This window comes from Symphalangus syndactylus, chromosome 13 (assembly GCF_028878055.3).
Source record: "Symphalangus syndactylus isolate Jambi chromosome 13, NHGRI_mSymSyn1-v2.1_pri, whole genome shotgun sequence".
Classification (NCBI taxonomy): domain Eukaryota; kingdom Metazoa; phylum Chordata; class Mammalia; order Primates; family Hylobatidae; genus Symphalangus; species Symphalangus syndactylus.
Genome location: NC_072435.2, coordinates 47315757 through 47331986, shown reverse-complemented (window position 1 = coordinate 47331986; position 16230 = coordinate 47315757). Strand labels below are relative to the sequence as shown.

Genomic DNA, 16230 nt, shown 5'->3' with positions numbered 1-16230 from the left:
TCCACTGAGCCAGAGCACACCTTAAAATAAATATCCTCCTTTATTCACTCATACTGGTCTGTCTAGTCCTCTGTGTCCCACAACATTTCTTGGTGAGCCAGCCAGGAGCAGAGATGGCAGATTTACTGTCTCCTTTGCCTTGAAATCGGGGCTGGAGCCCTGATTCAAGTGAAACCTGGGACCCAGGTGCCACCGGGAGAACTTCAGCCTGGAGGGGAAATCAGCTCTCCCATGACCCGGCATCCCTACCCAACAGTGCAACAGAGCCTGAGAAGGGCTACAGGATGATTCCAGAAACAGTGTGCTTCAGGAACCACGGTGTTATTGGGGTCCAAGGCAGGACCCGTCCCATAAGGATGGAAGGGGAGCCTGATCACCTCCTGGGGTGTAACTAGTAGTCCGACCCAGAGAGGCTTGGGGTGGCGAGAGGGGCTTGCCAATTCAGATGAATCTCACACCTCAACCAACACAGGATGCGAGAGTGGCTTGCTTAGTCAGTTAGGTAAAGGAAACTGGAGGTGGTGAGAGTGGCTTGCCACCCCATTTAGGAACACAGGAACTGGCAACAGGGACGTATATAAAAGTGTGTGAAAGAGATGGTTCCAGGAGAAAACAATGCAAGGAGTGGCGTGGGTAGTCACAGACCTCTTAGCATCGATTGTGTGCTCTAAGCGAAGTGCGGGGCTGCCCTGGACTAGTGGCGAACTGTATACGTCCAATAGGAGTTGTCCCACAGCTCAGAGTTGTGGTGGGAATAAGGACCTCTCCAAAGCCAAGCGGCATCTGAAAACTCCCATAATTGGGGATGGTCTGGTCAGTCTGAGGCAAAAGGAAGAGTGGGTGTGCTGTGTAGTAAAGGGAGGAAATGGGAGTAAAGTCATCAAAGTCCACTCCATTGGAGCGCATGTTACAGAACTTTAAAGAAGGTTTTACAGGGAATTATGGAGTTAAGCTAACCCCCTAGAGGTTAAGAACTCTCTGTGAATTAGAACTGCCTTCTTTTAGTGTTGGATGACTGACTGAAGGAACTATAGATAGGAAAATAATTGGCCGTGTATTTAAGGTGGTGACAGGTCAGAGGACAGCCTCGGTATCCAGATAAGTTTCCTTATACTGACTCATGGTTAAATCTAGCACAAACAAGACCAGCCTGAATCCAGCCCTGTTTAGCAGCTTATTGCAAAACACTTCTGGCCTGAGCCAAGCCAAAAATGAAAGTAAGAGCAGCTTTGCCAGCAGATACAGAGTTAAAGAAGAAGTCCCAGAGGGAGCAAGAAAATCCAGTTTTGCAGGAGCCACCAGAGGGAATAAAGATTCGATTCCTACTCCATATGTCGCAGCCCACCCCACTTTACCAAGGCCAGCAGCCCCCCGGGAACCAGATTCAGGAGCTAGCACACCCCAACTCTCACCCTGAAGGGAAAGACTGGAGCCTTGAGAGGCCAGGGAAAGAAGTCAAGATAGTTAAGCAGGCCGCCTCAGATCTGCATGTGCTTGAGATATGCAAATGCCTCTCAGGGAGACACAAGGACCCATTTATTAAGATAACCAAGGCCAAGTCCAAGGGTGGGAACGGACTTCCATCTGTCAGCCTTTTTCAACCACTGATTTCTTTTTTTTTTTTTTTGAAACGGAGTCTCGCTCTGTCACCCAGGCTGGAGTGCAGTGGCGCGATCTCGGCTCACTGCAAGCTCCGCCTCCCGGGTTCACGCCATTCTCCTGCCTCAGCCTCTCCGAGTAGCTGGGACTACAGGCGCCCGCCACCACGCCCGGCTAATTTTTTGTATTTTTAGTAGAGACGGGGTTTCACCGTGGTCTCGATCTCCTGACCTCGTGATCCGCCCACCTCAGCCTCCCAAAGTGCTGGGATTACAAGCGTGAGCCACTGTGCCCGGCCTCAACCACTGATTTCTTAAACTGGGAACACCATACTCCCTCCTATATGGAGAAGCCCCAAGCTGTTATAGATCTGATGCAGTCCATCTTTCTGACACATAATCCAACCTGACCAGACTGCAGGCAGCAGCTTCTCATGCTGTGTAACACTAAGCAGCACAGGAGAGTAACCTAGGCAGCTCTCTGCTGGCTAGAAGCCCATGCACCAGCAGATGCAGCAAATAGGCAGGCTGGCCACGGTGGCTCATGCTTGTAATCCCAGCACTTTGGGAGGCTGAGACAGGTGGATCACAAGGTCAGGAGATCGAGACCATCCTGGCTAACACGGTGAAACCTTGTCTCTACTAAAAATACAAAAAAAAAAAAAAAAAAATAGCCAGGCATGGTGGCGGGTGCCTGTAGTCCCAGCTACTTGGGAGGCTGAGGCAGGAGAATGGCGTGAACCTGGGAGGCAGAGCTTGCAGTGAGCCGAGATGGTGCCACTGCACTCTAGCCTGGGTGACAGAGCGAGACTTGGTCTCAAAAAAAAAAAAAATGCTCAGCCATATGCTCAGGGCCAGTTCCCAGACCAAAATCCCAACTGGGACTCAGAAGATGCGACAGCTTCAGCATTTGCAGAGGTACCAAAGGGCACTTATGCAAGGGCTAAGGAATGGTGGAAAAAAGGCTATCAATATAAGAAAGATCTCAGAGGTGCTTCAGGGAAGTAAGATCCCTAGCCAGTTTTATGAAGGACTCTGTGAGGCATACTGGCTTTTCACCCTGTTTAACCCTGAGGCTGCTGAAAATCAGCATATGGTAAATACATCATTTGTAGGACAGGCCCACAGTAATATAAAGCAAAAACTTCAGACACTGGGAGGTTTTGCAGCCATGAATGCCACCCAGCTTATAAAAGTAGCCACCAAAGTGTAAGTTAACCATGACCAGGAGGCAAAGAAGGAAGTAGAACAGAGGCTTTAAAAAAAAGCCAGTCAAGGCCGGGCATGGTGGCTCACGCCTGTAATCCCAGCACTTTGGGAGGCCAAGGCGGGTGGGTCACCTGAGTTCAGGAGTTTGAGACCAGCCTGATTAACATGGAGAAACCCCGTCTCTACTAAAAAAAATACAAAAATTAGCCAGGCATGGTGGCGCATGCCTGTAATCCCAGCTACTTGGGAGGCTGAGGCAGGAGAATCACTTGAACCTGAGAGGCAGAGGTTGCGGTGAGCCAAGATCGTGTCATTGCACTCCAGCCTGAGCAACAAGAGTGAAACTCCATCTCAAAACAAACAAACAAAGATACCACCAATCTGTAAGCAGCAGCCCTCATAGAGAGAGAAAGTAGTAAAATGTGAGAGGATGTGGACATGGACCTGGAAGAGGTCAAGTTAGACAGGGATTTGAGAGCCAACCAAGGTTAGAGAAGGATCAATGTGCATGATGCAAAAAGAAAGGACACTCTAAAGGTGAATCTCCAGAAGGCAATGAGGCAAATGGCTAAGGCCATGTGACCCAGAGGCCATCGGCCAGGGGCTGCCAAACCCTAAAGCAATGCAATACTGATCTAATTGGGCTGGCAGGGGCTAAAAGATATGAGAACTAGGACAAACTGGGCTCCTTCTCATTGGGCCTCCAGGAGCCTATGGTTACATTAGAAGTTGGAGGCCAATTAATGGACTTTATGGTAGATACTGGGGCTGAATACTCTGTAGTAACTTGACCCACAGGGCCACTATCCAAGAATTATGCAACAATTGTAGAGGCTACTGGAGTCTCAAAGAAGAGGCCGTTCTGTTGGTCAAAGAGGTGTGTTATAGAAGGACAAGAAGTCCAGCATGATTTTCTGTACCTCCAAAATTGTTCAGTTCCCTTGTTAGAAAAAGACCTACTCCAAAAACTGCAAGCACAAATTACTTTTGGCCCACAGGGAGATACGACTTTAAATCTGACTCACCCAAAGGCCATGGTGTTAACCCTTACCATCCCACAGGTTGAGGAGACTTTATAAAAAGAAATAACAGGCAGCAATGCAACCTCATATGCAAAAGAAAGAAAAAATATTATTTCAGTTAGTTAAAGAAATTCCTGGAGTGTGGGCTGAGGACAAATGACCTGTGTTAGCTGTAAATCATGCAGCAGTAGTAGTAAAATTAAAACCAGGAGCAACTCCTGTTTGGGTTCATCAGTACCCAGTTCCCCCAAAAGGCTGTACAGGGCACTTATAAACACTTAGAGTGGCTCTATAAACATAGGATTTTAGTCCAGTGCCAGTTGCCATGGAATACTCCACTTTTGCCTGTACAAAAACCACTGCCAGGACCAGGGTCTAGTAAGTATAGACCAGTGCAGAACTTGCGTGCCATGAACCAAGCCATGGTACCTATCCATCCAGTGGTACCCAACCTGTATGCTTTAATGGAACTCATTCCAGCAAGTACTGCCTGGTTTACAGTCTTAAAGGATGCTTTCTTTTGTATGTGCTTGGCACCAGTTAGTCAGCCTATCTTTGCATTTCAATGAGACACAGAAGCTACACAGCTCACCTGGACTAGGCTCCTGCAAGGGTTTAAAAACTCTCCCACAATCTTTGGGGAAGCATCGGCCTCAGACCTGAAGGCCTATATCCCGCCAAATGATAAGTGTACCTTGTTACAGTACATGGACAACCTTCTTTTGGCAGCCCCAACCCAAGAGGACTGTTATCAGAAAACTCAAGACCACCTCCATCTCCTATTGAAAGCAGGTTACAAAGTATTTAAAAACAAAGCCTAAATTTGCCATGAAGAGGTTAAATATCTAGTTTTCATAGTAAGCCACGAGGAATGCCAGCTTAGGTATAAGCAAAAGCAATCCATTTGTGTGCTTCCAACCCCGACCACCCAACGTCAAATAAAAAAATTTTAGGGGCAGCAAAATTCTGCTACATCTGGATTCCAAATTTTTAACTGATGGTTAAGCTGTTACACAAAGCCACAAAGGGGTGGGGGGGGGGGGGAACACCTCCTTTGAGAAACTAATCAGGAAATAGCATTCAAACAAATCAAAGAGGATTTAACTCAGGCCTCATCCTTAGGACTACCAGATATAAGTAAGCCTTTCTGTCTATATATTCATGAACAAAAGGAAATTGCTACCGGAGTTCTAAGTTACAGGATCACAGCATCACCCAGTGGCATATTTATCCAAACAACTAGACTTTGTGGTGCTAAGATAGCCTCCTTGCTTTAAAGCCTTAGCCGCCACTGTCTTGTTAACATAAGAAGCTAGTAAATTAACTCTGGGACAGCAGCTAACCATCTGGATGCCATACTAGAAACAGTTATAACTTTAATGGATCAAAGAGGGCATCATTGGTTACCAAACCCAAGAATGACTCAGTACTAAGGGCTTCTATGTAAAAACCCTTACATTATTTTAAAAACAGTAAACATCCAGGCTAGGTGTGGTGTCTCATGCCTGGAATTCCAGGACTTTGGGAGGTCAAGGAGGGAGAGTCACAAGGTCAGGAGTTTGAGACCAGCCTGGGCAACATAGTGAAACCCCATCTCTACTAAAAATGCAAAAATTAGCTTGGTGTGGTGGCATGTGCCTGTATCCCCAGCTACTTGGGAGGCTGAGGCAGGAGGTGGAGGTTGCAGTGAGCTGAGACCACAGAGTGTGATTCTGTCTAAAAAAAAAGTAAACACCTAAATCTGGCTACTCTGCTCCCCATCAAACCAGGAGCTCCCCTCCATAACTGCGTCAAAACCATGGATAAGGTATCCTCCAGTCGGATAAATTTTATAAACCAACCCCTAAGAAACCTGAATGTCAAAACATCAGCTCAAAAAGCAAAATTAATAGCCCTAACAAGGGCACTGTTGTTGGCAAAAGATAAGAAGATCAATATTTACACTGGCTCTAAATTTGATTTTACCACACTGCATATTCATGGAGCTATTAAAAAAAAAAAAAGCAAACAAAAAAACCCTTTCCACAGCTGGAGAAAAAAAAAAAAGTACAACGAAAAGATTCTACAGCTCCTAAAGGCTGTATGGGCTCCAGAAAAAGTAGCTGTAATACACTGCAGAGGGCACCAAAAGGCAGGAACACCAGAGACCAAAGGAAACAAAAAGGCAGAGAGGCAAAACGGGTAGCAATAATTATGCTGCATTTTTTTTTTTTTTTTAAAGCAGAGGAAGGGCTGGGCGCGGTGCCGACGCCTGTAATCCCAGCACTTTGGGAGGCCGAGGCGGGCGGATTAGGAGGTCAGGAGATCGAGACCATCCTGGCTAACACAGTGAAATCCCGTCTCTACTAAAAATACAAAAAATTAGCCAGGCAAGGTGGCAGGTGCCTGTAGTCCCAGCTACTCAGGAGGCTGAGGCAGGAGAATGGCATGAACCCCAGGGGGCGGAGCCTGCAGTGAGCCGAGATCGCACCACTGCACTCCAGCCTGGGCGACAGCGAGACTCTGCCTCAAAAAAAAAAAAAAAAAAAGCAGAGGAAGCCTTAGCTATGACTCTCCTCCCAGAATCTCCTCTCCAAGAAAACCCAAGTTATACGCCAAATGAAAGACCCTGGTTTGCCCAGGAGGTTGAAAAATATATTAAAGGAGGGTGGTGGAAATTCTTCGATGAGAGATTAGCCATTTCAAAGATTTGAGCTCGTATGTTTGTAAAGCAAATTCATCAAGGAACTCATGGAAAAAATGGCACTAGAAACGTTACTAAAATGCCATTTCCATGTGCCATGGCTCTCTGCCATCACTCGAGCCATTTGTAAACAGTGTTTAACCTTTGCTCAAAACAACCCACAACAGGGGCCCACTTGGCCCCCAGGAATTCAGGAAGTAGAAGCCATGCCTTGTAAAAACGTGGTTATAGACTTAACAGAACTGCCCATGCTGTGGGCTACCAGTCCGTGCTAGTGCTTGTTTGCACCTTTTCAGGATGGGTTAAGGCTTTCCCCCCCAGAACAGAAAAAGCATGAAAAGTAAAGTACTTTTAAAAAACATTATCGCCAGGTTTGGGCTGCCTTTAACTTTAGGATCAAACAATGAGTCGTCATTTGTGGCTGAAATAGTGCAAGATTTAACAAGACTATTAAAAATAAAATGGAAGTTACACACAGCCTATCGGCCATGAAGTTTAGAAAAAGTGAAATGTATGAACCGGACATTTCAAGCAGCTACTTAAAAAATATCAAGAAATTCATCTAAGATGGAATCAAGTCTTGCCTATGGTCCTCCTCTGAGTCAGGTGCACCCCCAGCAAACAAACTGGGTATTTGCCCTATGAAATTTTGTTCAGTCAGCCTCCCCCAATCATAAGTGAAATAAAAGGTGATCTCTAGGAACTAGGGGAATTAACTTTAAAAAGCAAATGCAGGCTCTACGGATAGCTATGCAAAGTGTCCATTACTTGGTACATTAAAAAAAACCCTGTAAGTCTGACAGACCCAGTATACCCCTTTAAACCTAGAGACTGTTTGGTTTAAAAAGTTGAATCCAACTTCTCTAGGACCCATATAGGATGGGCTCTACACTGTAATCTAGTCCATTCCCACTGCTGTTAAAGTTTCCGTTGTCATGCCTTGGATCCACCACAGTCGGCTAAAACCAGCAGCCCAAGGCAAGTGGACCAGCCAGCAGGACCCAGATCATCCAACCCGGATGATCCTGAGACAAGACCAAGCTGCTGCCAAAGACAACCACCCTGCTCTGGTCATTCTGGAAGCTCACCAGTCTATGCGTGGCGGAAGCATAAGAAGACAACAAGCCCTATTCTAGTCACACACAGGAATCTGACTAGTCTACGCACGGCCAAAGCTTAAGAACTTGTCAAGCAAGTAAATGTGGTTAAAAATCTTAAAAGTAGTAGTTTTCCTTGTAATACGGTTTTCCTATTGTTCTGTCACTGTGCTCAGCCTCCTCCCCCAAATAAGGACCTCTTCTGTCCTTGCTGAATATAAATATGCTGTATATTGTTATGCTGTGTTACCCCCCTAAAACTATGCTAGAAGAAGCACCTATAGAAGGGTGTCCCCACTGTACACATACTACCTGGTCAGGGACTGGTATAACTAAAACTCTATTGTACCATAGTTATTATAAGTGTACAGGGACTCGCTTAGGAATGTGTACTTATAATCAGACCACCTACTCAATTTGTGGCCCAGAAAATAACAAACCTTATGTATTCTCTGACTCTAATTTTCACCTGGTGAATGGTGTAAGATTCATGCAAGGTCAAAGGAAAATTTCCTCTTAAACCAAACCAAGGTCCCTCCCTTTTACCAAGGGCCTGTTTCTCTGTACTTGGATGCCTATCAGGCAGCATACCTAGACTCACCTGTCTGTGGTAATTTACCCTTAAATACTATAGAAATAACTACAAATATATATGTATGCCAAGAGTAACTCCTCCTTGTACCCCTGGAATCCCAAAAAAGGATTGTTGGTATTGCATATCATGACACCCTAGCATACAACAGAGGCCAATTATGCTTACCAAAATGCCAGTAAAACCAGATTGCAAAATAAAAACCTGTAATCCTGTAAACTTCACCATTCTAAAGTCAGACTTACCCATGTGGACTACAGGTTACTCCATACATGTCTACATAAATACATACCCAGCAACCTACCTACATGTTATCAAAAAAGAAACCTGGACCTGTCTGGCTCAGCAACAATTCCAAGTCTTTAAATAATTCTATAAGCATGTAAACTAGAAGTTACTAGAGCCTCTTCCTTCAGCTGAGAACCTGTTTGCTCAGCTGGCTGAAAACATTGCTGGCAGCCTAGGCGTTTCTTCATTCTATGTTTACAGAGGAACTAACACGGGAGACCAGTGGCCTTGAAAAGCAAAAATGTTAATACCACAAGATAATTTTACTTTAACTGACTATTCCCCTGAACGAATGCCTATAAGTTCAAGTGTCTGGCTCCTAAAAACTTCTATCATTGGAAGATACTGTGTTGCTCGCTGGGGAAAGGCTTTTACAAACCCAGTAAGAGAACTAACCTGCTTAGAACAGCAATATTATAATGAAACACTAAGAAAAACTTTGTGGCGGGGCAGAAATGACTCCAAATCACCTCATCCAAATCCATTCTCTTGTTTCTGTTCTTTAAGTCACACCTGGTGTCAGCTTGAAGCTCCAAATACCTGGCAAGCACCCTCTGGTCTTGACTGGATCTGCGGGCCACAGGCCTACCAACAGTTACAAGCAAAATAGGGGCTTGTATACTCAAGACAATTAAGCCATATTTCTTTTTACTCCCACTGCAACAAGGAAAAACATTAGGGTATCCTGTCTATGATGAAATTAAAAGAAGAAACAACAGAAATATAAACATTAAAAAAGACATACAAATAGATTGGGGGCCAGGCATGGTGGCTCATGCCTGTAATCCCAGCACTTTGGGAGGCTGAGGCAGAAGGATCACGAGGTCACCTGATCGAGACCATGCTGGCTAACATGGAGAAACCCCATCTCTACTAAAAATACAAAAAGGTTAACCAGCTGTGGTGATGGGCACCTGTGGTCCCAGCTACTCAGGAGGCTGAGGCAGGAGAATGGCGTGAACCCAGGAGGTGGAGCTTTCAGTGAGCCAAGATTCGCGGCACTGCACTCCAACTTACGCGACAGAGTGAGACTCCGTCTCAAAAAAAAAAAAAAAAATAGGAGATTGGAAGGACACAGATTGGCCACTGAAAGAATAATTCAACAATGTGGGCTAGCTACCTGGGCACAAAATCGGTCATGGGGGTACTGCACCTCAATTTACATGCTTAACTGCATCATAAGGTTGCAGGCAGTCCTTGAAATTATCACTAATGAAAAAACAAATGCATTAGACTTATTGGCCCAGCAGGCCACAAAAATGAGAAAGGCCATTTATCAAAATAGACTGGCTTTAGACTATCTCCTAGCCCAGGAAGAAGGAATATGTGAGAAGTTTAATCTAACTAATTGCTGCTTAAAAATTGATAACAATGCGAAAGCTTTGTAGAAATAACTGCAAGAATGAAAAAATTAGCCCATATTTCGTCCAGACCTGGAAAGGGTGGACTCCTGATTCCCTCTTTGGAGACTGGTTTTCCTCCTTTGATGGATTCAAAACCTTAAAAGGAGAAGTTCTAACCATACTAGGAGGTTGATACTTCCTTGCCTTTAATCCTTCCTTATTAGGAGCATTCAATCAACTATAGAGTCAATTGTAGCTAGGCAAACTACCACTCACCTAATGCCCTGCATAAATATCAGCCTGTTCCTAAAGAAGAAAACCTGCTCTCTCATAAGGAATCAAGTAATAGTGATGCCTTCTATTAAAATTTTGTTTATAAAAAGCATCAAAGGGGAGAAACTGAGGCAGAAATTTAAAATAATAAGTACTGCATTCATTAACTCCAAGAAAAGTAAAAGCCAAAGCCCAGAATGTGGCAAGGCAAGGGTTAAAAGTTTTCCTCTGCCTAGCAATCTCACTTCAAGGACAATTAGAAGATAACCTTGTTCGAGGAAGGCAAAACCAAAGAAATAGGCTCCAGACAGTCCCCTCCGAAGTAAGGGTGAAGGACACAAACAAACAAACAAATTCCTGTATTAGCCAGTTCTTTTTTCTTTCAACGCAGCTCCACGGCTACCAGCTATGCCAGGCCACAAGTTATGCCAAGTCACCGGTTATGCTATAAATTATGTGACCTGTCATTATATAGTTAACTGCCTTTGTTTTGCTTCTGTAAGTTTGCTGAGTCTTTGAGCTCAGTCTTTGCTTTGTAAGCTTGGATGTGAATCCACTGAGCTGGTGCCTACCTTAAAATAAATATGCTCCTGTATTCACCGATACTGGTCTCTCTAGTCCTCTGCGTCCTGCAACACTTAGAACTGGGAGAGATGACACAAAGATGGTGCTTGCATGTTGGGTGGGAGAGAAAATGATTACCAGGGACTAGATCATAGCTGTTTCACTCATCAATGTTGACTTTCATTGCTATTTTGTCTCGAATTACGTTAATAAAGTAATGGCTTTGGTCCAAGAAGTTTTCTTAAAACATGTTGTCAATCAGCCATAATATTAACCAAAAAATGCACAGAAATGAAGGTATTTAACAGTCATAATTTACATTTTAAAATTAAAATATTTCTGGAAATTTTTAAGGTTTCCTAGGTAGAGCATTATATCATCAGTGAAGATAATTTAACTTCCTTTTTTTCTATTTAGACGCTTTTAATTTATTTTGTTGGATAGCTCTGACTAGGACTTCTAGAATTAAGTTGAATAGGAGTGTTAGACTGGATATTCTTGTCTTATTTTTATTCTAACGTTCTGATTTACTTATGAACTCAGATTGCTCATATTTCATGGAGGATTGTTGTTTCAATGTTTACCAAAAATATTGGCCTGTAGTTTCCTTCTTTTGTTGTGCCTTCACTATATTTTGGTATTAAGATAATATTGACATGATGAGTTAGGGTGGAATCCCACCTGGATTTCTTGGAGTATATTCAGTAGTAGTACAAGCTCATCTTTGTATATGTGGTAAAATCTGGCTGTGATTTTACATAATCCAGGGCTTTTACAGGTGGTAGGTTTTTTATTACTAATTTAATTTCATCATATGTTTTATACATTTTTGCCCTGTTCAAGACTTCTGTTTCTTCCTGGTTCAATTTTGGAAAGTTTTGTATATCCAGGAGTTTATTCATTTTCTCCAAATTTTCTAGTTTGCATGCATAGAGATATTCATAGTAGTCTCTGATGATTTTTTGTATATATGTAAAATTAGTTGTGATTTCACACGTCTAACATGTAAATAGATGCAGAGTACAAAAGAATAGATGCACAATGGAAGTTTGACAAAATTTGACATTCCCTTACGATAATCTCTGAAAAACTAGTTATAGATCAAATTATTGGCACCTCAGCCAATAAATGTCACATATTAGCAAAAAATACACAGCTAACAACATATTAAACAGGCATACGTTGCAAGATTTTACTCTAAGAGCTAGTATAAGACAAGGATGCCCACTCATCCTTACTAAAGTCAGTCTTGCTAGACATAGTACAAATCCAAGACAAAGGAATTAGGGAATAAAATCAAAAGCATCCAGATAGGACAAATGGAAGTTAATTATTCCTGTATAATTATCTTTTATCCCTATACATAATCTGAAGTATAGAAAAACCTAAGTAAGGCTGGCTGGGCGCAGTGGCTCACACCTGTAATGCCACTACTTTGGGAGGTTGCAGCAGGTGGATCACCTGAGGTCAGGAGATCAAGACCAGCCTGGCCAACATGGTGAAACCCAGTCTCAACTAAAAATACAAAAAAAAAAAGTAAAAAATTAGCCAGGCCTGGTGGCACAATACCTGTAATCCCAGCTACTCGTGAGGCTGAGGCAGGAGGATTGCTTGAACCTGAGAAGTAGAGGTTGCAATGAGCCAAGATCATGCCACTGCACTCCAGCCTGAGTGACAAGAGTGAGACTCAATCTCAAAAAAAAAAAAAAAGAAAAAAGAAAAGCCTAAGATTTTACTAAACAAATTTATTAAACTTTCAAAATACAAAAGCAACATCAAAGTCAGTAGCATTCCTATGCATTAACAACTATCTCAAAATGAAAATTAAGAAACACTTTCATACACAATAACTATAGTAATAAATTCAATACAAAGCAGAATATACATTTGCTTTCAGCATTTTTGAGGCTTTTAGTTTTATACTAGTCACCTTGTTAAAATAATTTTTTCCCCAATATTTCTTCTGAAAATAAGTACAAACTTCTACTCACACAAACTCACTTACTTTACAATTTCCTTACACCTAAAGTTTATCTTTTAGAGTAATGTATATTTAACCCAAACTAAAGTCTGTATGTGTTTGCATGCAGACAGGACACATGTTCAAATATATATATGTATAAAATTTTAAGATATCTACTCAGGACTCAGAAATGTATGTATTTTATTTATACTTATAATATGATTTCTATTATAACCATAAAAATAACCTGTTAGTCAATCACAATTTAACTGTTCATTTTTTTTTTTTTTCTTGAGATGAAGTCTTGTAGTGTCCCCTGGGCTAGAGTGCAGTGGCATGATCTCAGATCACTGCAACCTCTACCTCCCAGGTTCCTGGCCATCTAGAACTCCTAAGCTCAGGTGATTCATTCGCCTGGGCCTCCCAAAAGTTCTGGGATTACAGGCGTGAGCCACTGCACCCAACCATAATTGCATATTTTAAAATAATTTTTATTATAACCATAAAAATAACCTAGTAGGCAATAATAATTGTATATTTTTTTCCTGAGACACAGCCTCACACTGTCACCTGGGCTGGAGTACACTGGCATGATCTCGGCTCACTGCACCCTCCACCTTTCAGGTTCCAGTGATTCTCCTGCCTCAGCCTCCTAAATAACTTGGATTACAGGTGCCTGCCACCACACCCAGCTAATTGTTTGTATTTTTAGCAGAGACAGGGTTTCACTATGTTGGCCAGGCTGGTCTTGAACTCCTGACCTGGTGATCCACCTGCCTCGGCCTCCCAAAGTGCTGGGATTACAGGCGTGAGCCACCACACCTGGCCATAATTGTACATGTTAAAATAAGTAAAAGTGTAGAATTTAGTTGTTTGTAATACAAAGGAATAAGTGCTAGAGGTGATGGATACCACATGTATCCCAATGTGATTACTATATATTGTATTTGTGTATCAAAATATGCCATATATGGCATAAGTATATATACTCATGTACCCACAAAAATTAAGAAAAATAAATTTTAATGCTTAAAATAAAAATAAAAATTTAACCTATAAGAACAATATTCTTTAACTTATTTGCAGTTCGAAGCCACTGGCAAAAGAGATGACTACAGATGTTAGTCCATTATATTACCAAATAGTACATTGTTACCATCTTTTACCTATGCCTTTTGGTAAGGTGGAAAAGGTTAATCTTTGTGGCATAATAACACTTCACTGAATGCACAATAATATTTACCATGTTAAAAATGTTGAAACAGTTACCTTCACACATAATTTAAAATTTTTCAAATGTACTGCGTATTATATAAAAGTACAATTAGTACAATATATGAATAATATACTAGTTTTCTCATAATGCAAAAGAATATTACTCTTAACACCTACCTTGTGCATCACTCAATAGCATAAGTTAACCACAAAGAACCTCTCCACTTAGGTTTTCATCATGCATCTTACATTCTAATGTCCTTACTCATCCATAGAAAAGATCATAAATAATGCCCACCTAATGAAAATGAATCTCTCATACCTCTGATGCAGCAACAAATGATCACAAGCTTTCACAAGTGAATAAGAACGAAGAAACAGCAGAAAATAATGAGTTGAGTTACATGATTTGCTTTTCAAAAAATCTGTAATTTTTTCAAGAAACAAAGTATAATCTGAATATAGTTATTACTCTACAAAAAACCTTTTACTCCTCTTAACGTTACATACAAAGAATTTTTCTACCAACTTTAGTTTTAGATTATTTTCTATCCTCAGAACTCTCAGTTAGTGGACTATTCGAAGTGTCACTTCCTCATATATTTCTACTATAAATTCTGGTATTTACACAGACTTAAATTTGGATTAAATTTTTTTTATTTTTACTACATCTTTGAAAATATATTTTCGTATAAACTCTGTTGTTTTCTAAGCTGTAGTTTTTGAAAAAGTGTTTTCCCAAATTTATTACATTTGCAAGACAGTTCTCCAATATAAATTCCCTGATGTTGAACAAAGTTTGAGCAACCTCTTCAGAGTTTTTCTCTAGTACAAAATGTGGACAATAAGATCTGATACAAGTAAGGGTACTTCAACCCTCTTTATGTTTGTAATGTTCATCTTCAATATAAATACTCTCCTTCACTTTAAAGGATATTTTCTGAAAGATCTTTTGACAGTAATTGCACTTATCATGGTTTTATTAAGCATGAACTCTCTGGTGTTTAGTAAGATGTGAGCAGATATTGACGTCTTTTTCACCGTCTATATTTCTACAATTTTTCTCAAATACAAATGATTTTCTGTGCAATAAGGTGTATTAGTTAAAAATTTTGCCACATTGTTCTTATTTGTAGGAAATTTTTCCAGTATGAATATTACCTATAATCAAGTGTGACAACCATTTGAATACTTTGTTACATTCTCCACATTTTTAGGATTTCTCACCAATATTTCTTTTATGATTAGAAAAGTTTGAGATGTTGTCAGAAGCACTGTCACATCTTACTGGTTTGTAGAGTTTCTCTCTAGTATGAATTATCGTATGTGTGTTAAGAACTGAGGACTAGTTAAAGCCTTTGCCATATTTTTCACAATCATAGGGTTTCTCTCCAGTATGAATTTTCTTATGTTTAGTAAAAATTGAGGACTGGTTAAAGGCTTTGTCACATTCTTCACACGTGTAGGGTTTCTCTCCTGTATGAATTATTTTGTTCAATAAGGTTTGAGGACTGGTTAAAAGCTTGGCCACATTCTTCACAGTTGTACGGTTTCTCTCCATCATTAATTATGTTTAGTAGGAGTTGAGGACTGGATAAAGTCTTTACCGCATTCTTCACATTTGTAAGATTTTTCTCTAGTATGAGTTATGTTTAGTAAGGTTTGAAAATTGGTTAAAAGCTTTGCCACATTTTTCACATTTGTAGGGTTTCTCTCCAGCATGAATTATCTAATGTGTAGTAAGGGTTGAGGATTGGTTAAAAGGTTTGCCACATTTTTCACATTTGTAGGGCTTCTCTCCAGTATAAATTATCTTATGTGCAGTAAGTTGGAGGGACACGCTAAAGGCTTTGCCACATTCTTCACATGCGTAGGTTTTCTCTCCAGTATGAATTATCTTATGTTTACTAATATATGAGGATTTGTTAAAAGCTTTGCTACATTCTTCATATTTGTATAATTTCTCTCCTTTATGAATTATTTTATGTTTAGTAAGGTACAAGAATCAGTAAAAAGCTTTGAGACATTCTTCATATTTGTAGGGTTTCCTTCCAGTATGAATTATCTCATGTGTAGGCACGGTTGAGAAGTGGTTAAAAGCTTTGTCACATTCTTCACATTTGTAAGATTTCTCTATGGTATGAATTCTGTTATGTTTAGTAAGGGAAGAGAACTAATTAAGGACTTTGCCACATTCTTCACATCTGTAGAATTTCTCTCCAATATGAATTATCTTATATTTAGTAAGGTACAAGAATCAACAGAAATCTTTGCCACATTCTTCACATTTGTAGGGTTTCTCTCCAGCATGAATTATCTTATGTGTAGTAAGGGTAAAGTACTGGTGAAAAGCTTTGCCACATTCTTTAGTAAGGGAATAGAA

At 41.0% G+C, this 16230-nt stretch overlaps 1 protein-coding gene and 1 pseudogene across 1 annotated transcript in view; one reads left to right on the top strand and one right to left on the bottom strand.

The window, feature by feature from the left end:
• Positions 1 to 16230, top strand: part of LOC129459384 (zinc finger protein 85-like) — a 385447-nt gene that overhangs the window by 203257 nt on the left and 165960 nt on the right.
• Positions 14256 to 16230, bottom strand: part of LOC129459387 (zinc finger protein 85-like) — a 29771-nt pseudogene continuing 27796 nt past the window's right edge.